Genomic DNA, 9,242 nt, shown 5'->3' with positions numbered 1-9,242 from the left:
CTAATGGTCCAATGCCTGGAGGAGTGGGGGGTTGGCCTGGCCGTCGCCACGGAGCCGCACAGAGTCCCGGACCACCCACACTGGTCCGGGGACGATGACGGCTCCGTGGCGATATGGTGGCGTCGCCACTCGGCGACTGTGCCCCCCTGCTCCGTGGTCGAACGGGGCAGGGGGATGGTTATGGTAAAGTGGGGAAGATTTCTGGTCGTGGGGTGCTACAGCTCACCCAGTTATGACTCCGCCGAATTAGGGATGTTCCTGGACCGGCTGGGGCTAATGATAGCCCCTTATATAGCCGGTCCAGTGTTGGTCCTGGGGGACCTCAATGCGAGGTCCTCCACCTGGGGTAACCCCGGGACCAACGCCCGAGGCGGAGTCCTGGAAGACTGGGCGGAGGGGATGGAGCTCCGGTTGTTAAACCGGGGCTCCGTGCCTACGTGCGTGAGGTGGAATGGCTGGTCCATAGTGGACGTGTCATTCGCGACGGCCGCCGCCTCACGCCCTGTGTGTCCAATTGGCGGGTCTGGAGTGGAGAGACCTTGTCGGACCACAGCTACGTCCTGATGGACGTGGCTGTGGTCTCGGACTCGCCATTGGACACGCCCCTCCGACGTGGCACCCCGTCAGCGCCCAGATGGGCGCTGAAACGACTGGACGGGGACCTCCTGAGGGCCGTGATTATCGGCTCCGCCTGGCCTTCGGCCAGGGAGCGCGAGGCAGATGAGGGGGCGGCTTGGATCCGGGGCACGTTGCAGATGATCTGTGACGTGGCGATGCCCCGGGTCCGAGCTCAGCCCCCGAGAAAGTCAGTTTACTGGTGGTCGGGGGAGCTGGCCGAGCTCCGCAGTTCGGCCGGCCGAGCCCGCCGCCAGTATGCCCGCGCCCGTCGCCGCCATTTTCTGGGCGGCGACGCGGAGCCGAGGGTCGCCGAGCTGTACAGGGAGTACAGATCGGCGGCCGTGGCCCTCAAGCGTGCAATTGCCGCTGCTAAGGCCAAGGCATGGGATGAGCTCCTGCTCACCCTCCGTGACGATCCGTGGGGACGCCCGTATAAGGCGGTGCTTGGGAAGCTCCGCCCCTGGGCGTCCCCGGTCACGGAGCGGCTAGACCCGGAACTTCTGGGGCGCGTAGTGGATACCCTCTTCCCCCTGAGTGAGGGGGGGGAGGGAACGCGCCCCGGGTCCGGCCATTCAATGGTCGGACGAATTCCGGGTCACCGAGTGGGAGCTGTACCAGGCCGTCCGGGAGCTCCGGGCCAGGGGCAAGAAGGCTCCTGGCCCCGATGGGGTTCCCGGTGGTATAATGGCCTTAGCTATGGAGGTCCTCGCCCCGGCGTTCAGGAGCGTCATGGACGCGAGCCTGCGGCGGGGAGTCTTCCCCACTGTGTGGAAAGAAGCGTGCCTGGTTCTCCTCCAAAAGGAGGGGAAACCCGCAGAGTCTCCCTCTGCCTACCGGCCGGTGTGTCTGCTCGACGAGGCGGGCAAGTTGTTCGAAAGAATTATTGCTGCCCGCCTCGTTGAGCATCTGTCGCGGGGTGGTCCCGACCTGAGCGACAGCCAGTTTGGGTTCCGGAGGGGGCGCTCCACTGTAGACGCATTGGAGCGCCTGCGCCTCCTCCGGGAGCAGGCTGTCGCTCGGGGCAGGGTGTTGATAGCAGTGTCATTGGACATTTCCAATGCGTTCAACGCCCTGCCCTGGTCGGAGGTAATGGGGGCGCTGGACCATTTCCAGGTGCCCCCTTATCTCCGGGAGGTGGTCGGCGATTACCTCCGCGACAGAGAGGTGGTTTACACCGGCCGGTATAACACCGTTTACAAGAGGGAGACGCACCGCGGCGTTCCACAGGGGTCGGTCCTCGGACCGCTCCTGTGGAACTTGGCGTACGACGCGGTGCTGCGGGTTGTCCTCCCCCCGGATACGGGTGTCATCTGCTATGCAGATGACACCCTGGTTTATGCCGAGGGGGAGGACTGGAGGAGAACCAGGCACCTGGGTGAGGCTGCCCTGGACTGCGTGGTCGGGCGAATCCGGAGAATGGGGTTGACCGTGGCCGCCACAAAAAACCGAGGCGATTTGGATGCATTCGCCTCGGGCGTGGCGGCTACCCCGCGGTCAGGATCTCCGGATTCGCGTCGCTGAAACCTCCGTCGCGATCGGGCCCAGGATGAGATACCTGGGCCTGATCATAGACGGCCGCTGGCGATTCGATGGACACTTCGAGCTCCTCGCCCCCCCGACTAGAGAAGACGGCAGCCGCATTGGCGCGGCTGCTGCCGAATGTCGGGGGGGCCGGATTTGAAAGTACGCCGCCTCTATGTGGAGGTGGTGCGGTCTATAGCCCTGTATGGGGCCCCCGTATGGCACCGCGCGCTCGAGGCCAGCACGCCTAGCCGCAAGCTCTTTGAAAGAGTGCGGCGGCGGCTGGCCTTGCGGGTCATACGGGGGTACCGCACCCATCTCCACCGAGGCGGCGGGACTCCTCGCCGTGATTCCACCCTTCACTGTGTTGGCGGCGGAGCGGGCGAAGGTATACCACATCGCCCGCTCCTTCCGCCGCCCGCCGGGGGTGGAACTCACGCGCGAGGAGGAGGAGGAGCTCGAGGGGCCAGAATCGCCAGGCCCGGACGGAAGCTTTTTCGGAGTGGAGGGGCGATGTTGGCGCCCTCCACACGTCCGATTGTCCGGGCCCTCCTGCCCATATTTCTTATAGGAGGCGGGGAAGGTTGACCTTCCGCCTCACGCAGGTGCTCTCCGGCCATGGCTGTTTTGGAGAGTACCTGCACAGAATGGGGCGGGAGCCGACGGCGCAGTGCCACCACTGCGGCGAAGATGTCGACACGGCGCGGCACACTCTGGAGGAGTGCCCTGCTTGGGCCGGGCCGCGCCGTGTCCTGCGAGCCGCAGTGGGCGGGTGGGACCTCGCGCTGCCGACCGTGGTCGACCACATGGTCGACAGCGTGGGGTCGTGGAATGCGGTGGCCTCCTTCTGCGAGGACGTTATTAAGCAGAAGGAGGCCGCCGAGCGGGCCCGGGAACGGGACCCGGGCTCCGCGAGGAGGGTGTGGGCGCGGGGACGACCCCCGCGCCGGCGTGTGCCCCCCACGAGGGGGGCGGTGAGGGATGGGAGGGCGCGGGGGTCTCCCCCGCGTCAACCATTGCCCCCGGGAGTGGGGGGCGGAGGGGGTTTGGCGCGGGGAGTATCCCCGCGCCCTGTTTCGCCCCCACCTGTGGGGGCGCTGAATTTGGGGGCCCGGGGTGCGAGCTGACCCGGGCCCCCGGGGGGGAGCGTAGCTCCTCCCGTGATTGGCCGACACCCCCCGGGATAGTTTCCCGGTTGGTGGGGGGTGTCGGTCCCCCTCCCCCCGATAGGGGAGGGGGACCGTGGGGGGTTTTTTGGGGAAAGGAAGGGTCGGGGCGTGCCGGATCGCGCCTCCGACGGCCCTTCCTTCCGGTGGCGGCGTCCTCTTGCTCTGGCCGGGGCTGGTTCCTTCGGGACACTGGCCCCGAGCGGGGCACGAGGACTCCGGGAGCTGTGGGTGGACCGAGCTGGGGCTCGGGAAGCCCAATCCGAAGGCTCCAGGGATGGGGACACCGGGCGGGTCCCTCCGCCGGGGTCTTATAGCGTAGGCAGTGGGGGAGGCTAACCCCCTCCCCCGGGGTGGCATGTATTAGCTGGGAGGTGTCCTGTTGAGTACTCGCGTGATCCAGGCACCTCCCGTGTAGCTTAGGTGGGCGTGAGGTTTTAGTGGGTAGTCTCCGGGGGCTCCGCCCCCCGGAGAGAATCCCACATAACCCCGGCTTCCCCCAGGGAGTCGGGTATGTATAAAACATTTCCTCACGATAAAAAAAAAAAAAAAAAAAAAAAAGGATAGGATAGAGGATTGGATAGGATACAGGAAAGGATAGGATTGATGATAGATGATAGGATAGGATAGAGGATAGGATAGAGGATAGGATAGGATAGAGGATAGGATAGGATATAGGATAGGATAGGATAGAGGATTGGATAGGATACAGGAAAGGATAGGATTGATGATAGATGATAGGATAGGATAGAGGATTGGATAGGATACAGGAAAGGATAGGATTGATGATAGATGATAGGATAGGATAGAGAGAGGATTGGATAGGATACAGGATAGGATAGGATAGAGGATAGGATAGGGATTTGATAGGATAGAGGATAGGATAGGATAGAACATAGGATAGGATAGAGGATAGGATAGGATAGAGGATAGGATAGGATAGAGGATAGGATAGGATAGAGGATAGGATAGAGGATAGGATAGAGGATAGGATAGAGAATAGGTTAGGATAGAGGATAGGATAGGATAGAGGATAGGATAGTATAGAGGATAGGATAGACGATAGGATAGGATAGAGGATAGGATAGGATAGAGGATAGGATAGGATAGAGGATTGGATAGGATACAGGAAAGGATAGGATAGACGATAGGATAGGATAGAGGATAGGATAGGATAGAGGATAGGATAGGATAGGATAGTAGATATTATAGGATAGAGGATAGGATAGGATAGAGGATAGGATAGGATAGAGGATAGGATAGGATAGAGGATAGGATAGGATAGGATAGAGGTTAGGATAGGATAGAGGATAGGATAGGATAGAGGATAGGATAGGATAGAGTATAGGATAGGATAGAGGATTGGATAGGATAGAGCATAGATGATAGGATAGGATAGAGCATTGGATAGGATACAGGATAGGATAGGATAGAGAATAGGATAGACGATAGGATAGGATAGAGGATAGGATAGGATAGAGGATAGGATAGACGACAGGATAGGATAGAGGATATGATAGGATAGAGGATAGGATAGGATAGAGGATAGGATAGGATAGAGGATAGGATAGAGGATAGGATAGAGGATAGGATAGAGAATAGGTTAGGATAGAGGATAGGATAGGATAGAGGATAGGATAGTATAGAGGATAGGATAGACGATAGGATAGGATAGAGGATAGGATAGGATAGAGGATAGGATAGGATAGAGGATTGGATAGGATACAGGAAAGGATAGGATAGACGATAGGATAGGATAGAGGATAGGATAGGATAGAGGATAGGATAGGATAGGATAGTAGATATTATAGGATAGAGGATAGGATAGGATAGAGGATAGGATAGGATAGAGGATAGGATAGACGATAGGATAGGATAGAGGATAGGATAGGATAGAGGATAGGATAGGATAGAGGATAGGATAGGATAGAGGATAGGATAGACGATAGGATAGGATACAGGATAGGATAGGATAGAGGATAGGATAGGGGATTTGATAGGATAGATGATATTATAGTATAGAGGATAGGATAGGGTTGAGGATAGGATAGGATAGAGGATAGGATAGGGGATTGGATAGGATAGAGAACAGGATACGATAGGGGATAGGATAGGATAGAGGATAGGATAGGATAGAGGATTGGATAGGGGATTTGATAGGATACAGGATATTATAGGATAGAGGATAGGATAGAGGACAGGATAGGATAGAGGATAGGATAGGATAGAGGATTGGATAGGATACAGGAAAGGATAGGATTGAGGATAGATGATAGGATATGATAGAGGATAGGATAGGATAGAGGATAGGATAGGATAGAGGATTGGATAGGATACAGGAAAGGATAGGATTGAGGATAGATGATAGGATAGGATAGAGGATAGGATAGACGATAGGATAGGATAGAGGATAGGATAGGATAGAGGATAGGATAGGATAGAGGATAGGATAGGATAGAGGATAGGATAGGATAGAGGATAGGATAGGATAGAGGATAGGATAGGATAGAGGATAGGATAGGATAGAGGATAGGATAGGATAGAGGATAGGATAGGATAGAGGATAGGATAGGATAGAGGATAGAATAGGATAGAGGATTGGATAGGATACGGGAAAGCATAGGATTGAGGATAGGATAGAGGATAGGATAGGATAGAGGATAGGATAGAGGATAGGATAGGATAGAGGATAGGATAGGATAGATGATAGGATAGGATAGAGGATAGGATAGGATAGAGGATAGGATAGGATAGAGGATAGGATAGGATAGGATAGAGGATAGGATAGGATAGAGGATTGGATAGGATACAGGAAAGGATAGGATTGATGATAGATGATAGGATAGGATAGAGGATAGGATAGAATAGAGGATAGGATAGGATAGGATAGAGGATAGGATAGGATAGAGGATTGGATAGGATACAGGAAAGGATAGGATTGATGATAGATGATAGGATAGGATAGAGGATAGGATAGGATAGAGGATAGGATAGGATAGAGGATAGGATAGGATAGAGGATAGGATAGGATAGAGGATAGGATAGGATAGAGGATAGGATAGGATAGAGGATAGGATAGGATAGAGGATAGAATAGGATAGAGGATTGGATAGGATACGGGAAAGCATAGGATTGAGGATAGGATAGAGGATAGGATAGGATAGAGGATAGGATAGAATAGAGGATAGGATAGAGGATAGGATAGGATAGAGGATAGGATAGGATAGATGATAGGATAGGATAGAGGATAGGATAGGATAGAGGATAGGATAGGATAGAGGATAGGATAGGATAGGATAGAGGATAGGATAGGATAGAGGATTGGATAGGATACAGGAAAGGATAGGATTGATGATAGATGATAGGATAGGATAGAGGATTGGATAGTACAGAGGATAGGATAGGGGATTTGATAGGATACAGGACAGGATAGAATAGAGGATAGGATAGGATAGAGGATTGGATAGAGGATAGGATAGGATAGAGTATGTTATAGGATAGAGGATATGATAGGATAGAGGATAGGCTAGGATAGAGGATTGGATAGGTTAGAGGATAGATGATAGGATAGGATAGAGGATTGGATAGGATAGAGGATAGGATAGGATAGAGGATAGGATAGAGGGTAGGATAGACGATAGGATAGACGATATGATAGGATAGTACAGAGGATAGGATAGGGGATTTGATAGGATACAGGACAGGATAGAATAGAGGATAGGATAGGATAGAGGATAGGATAGACGATAGGATAGGATAGAGGATAGGATAGGATAGAGGATAGGATAGGATAGAGGATAGGATAGGATAGAGGATAGATAGGATAGAGGATAGGATAGGATAGAGGATAGGATAGGATAGAGGATAGGATAGGATAGAGGATAGGATAGGATAGAGGATAGGATAGACGATAGGATAGGATAGAGGATAGGATAGGATAGAGGATAGGATAGGATAGAGGATAGGATAGGATAGAGATAGGATAGGATAGAGGATAGGATAGGATAGAGGATAGGATAGGATAGAGGATAGGATAGGATAGAGGATAGGATAGGATAGAGGATAGGATAGGATAGAGGATAGAATAGGATAGAGGATTGGATAGGATACGGGAAAGCATAGGATTGAGGATAGGATAGAGGATAGGATAGGATAGAGGATAGGATAGGATAGAGGATAGGATAGGGGATTGGATAGGATAGAGAACAGGATACGATAGGGGATAGGATAGGATAGAGGATAGGATAGGATAGAGGATTGGATAGGGGATTTGATAGGATACAGGATATTATAGGATAGAGGATAGGATAGAGGACAGGATAGGATAGAGGATAGGATAGGATAGAGGATTGGATAGGATACAGGAAAGGATAGGATTGAGGATAGATGATAGGATTATGATAGAGGATAGGATAGGATAGAGGATAGGATAGGATAGAGGATTGGATAGGATACAGGAAAGGATAGGATTGAGGATAGATGATAGGATAGGATAGAGGAAGGATAGACGATAGGATAGGATAGAGGATAGGATAGGATAGAGGATAGGATAGGATAGAGGATAGGATAGGATAGAGGATAGGATAGGATAGAGGATAGGATAGGATAGAGGATAGGATAGGATAGAGGATAGGATAGGATAGAGGATAGGATAGATAGAGGATAGGATAGGATAGAGGATAGAATAGGATAGAGGATTGGATAGGATACGGGAAAGCATAGGATTGAGGATAGGATAGAGGATAGGATAGGATAGAGGATAGGATAGGATAGAGGATAGGATAGAGGATAGGATAGGATAGAGGATAGGATAGGATAGATGATAGGATAGGATAGAGGATAGGATAGGATAGAGGATAGGATAGGATAGAGGATAGGATAGGATAGGATAGAGGATAGGATAGGATAGAGGATTGGATAGGATACAGGAAAGGATAGGATTGATGATAGATGATAGGATAGGATAGAGGATAGGATAGAATAGAGGATAGGATAGGATAGGATAGAGGATAGGATAGATAGGATAGGATAGAGGATTGGATAGGATACAGGAAAGGATAGGATTGATGATAGATGATAGGATAGGATAGAGGATAGGATAGGATAGAGGATAGGATAGGATAGAGGATAGGATAGGATAGAGGATAGGATAGGATAGAGGATAGGATAGGATAGAGGATAGGATAGGATAGAGGATAGGATAGGATAGAGGATAGGATAGGATAGAGGATAGGATAGGATAGAGGATAGGATAGGATAGAGGATAGGATAGGATATAGGATAGGATAGTATAGAGGATAGGATAGGATAGAGGATTGGATAGGATACAGGAAAGGATAGGATTGAGGATAGATGATAGGATATGATAGAGGATAGGATAGGATAGAGGATAGGATAGACGATAGGATAGGATAGAGGATAGGATAGGATAGAGGATAGGATAGGATAGAGGATAGGATAGGATAGAGGATAGGATAGGATAGAGGATAGGATAGGATAGAGGATAGGATAGGATAGAGGATAGGATAGGATAGAGGATAGGATAGGATAGAGGATAGGATAGGATAGAGGATAGAATAGGATAGAGGATTGGATAGGATACGGGAAAGCATAGGATTGAGGATAGGATAGAGGATAGGATAGGATAGAGGATAGGATAGGATAGAGGATAGGATAGAGGATAGGATTAGGATAGAGGATAGGATAGGATAGATGATAGGATAGGATAGAGGATAGGATAGGATGAGGATAGAGGATAGGATAGGATAGAGAAGGTATAGGATAGAGGATAGGATAGAGGATAGGATAGGATAGAGGATTGGATAGGATACAGGAAGGATAGGATTGATGATAGATGATTAGGATAGCGATAGAGGATTGGATCGTACAGCGGATAGGATAGGGAATTTGATAGGATACAGGACGGATAGATACAGG

The sequence above is a fragment of the Halictus rubicundus genome, unplaced genomic scaffold (genome assembly GCF_050948215.1).
Source record: "Halictus rubicundus isolate RS-2024b unplaced genomic scaffold, iyHalRubi1_principal scaffold0091, whole genome shotgun sequence".
Classification (NCBI taxonomy): Eukaryota; Metazoa; Arthropoda; class Insecta; order Hymenoptera; family Halictidae; genus Halictus; species Halictus rubicundus.
The sequence above is the reverse complement of the archived record's forward strand: the minus strand, read 5'-3'. Positions refer to the sequence as shown.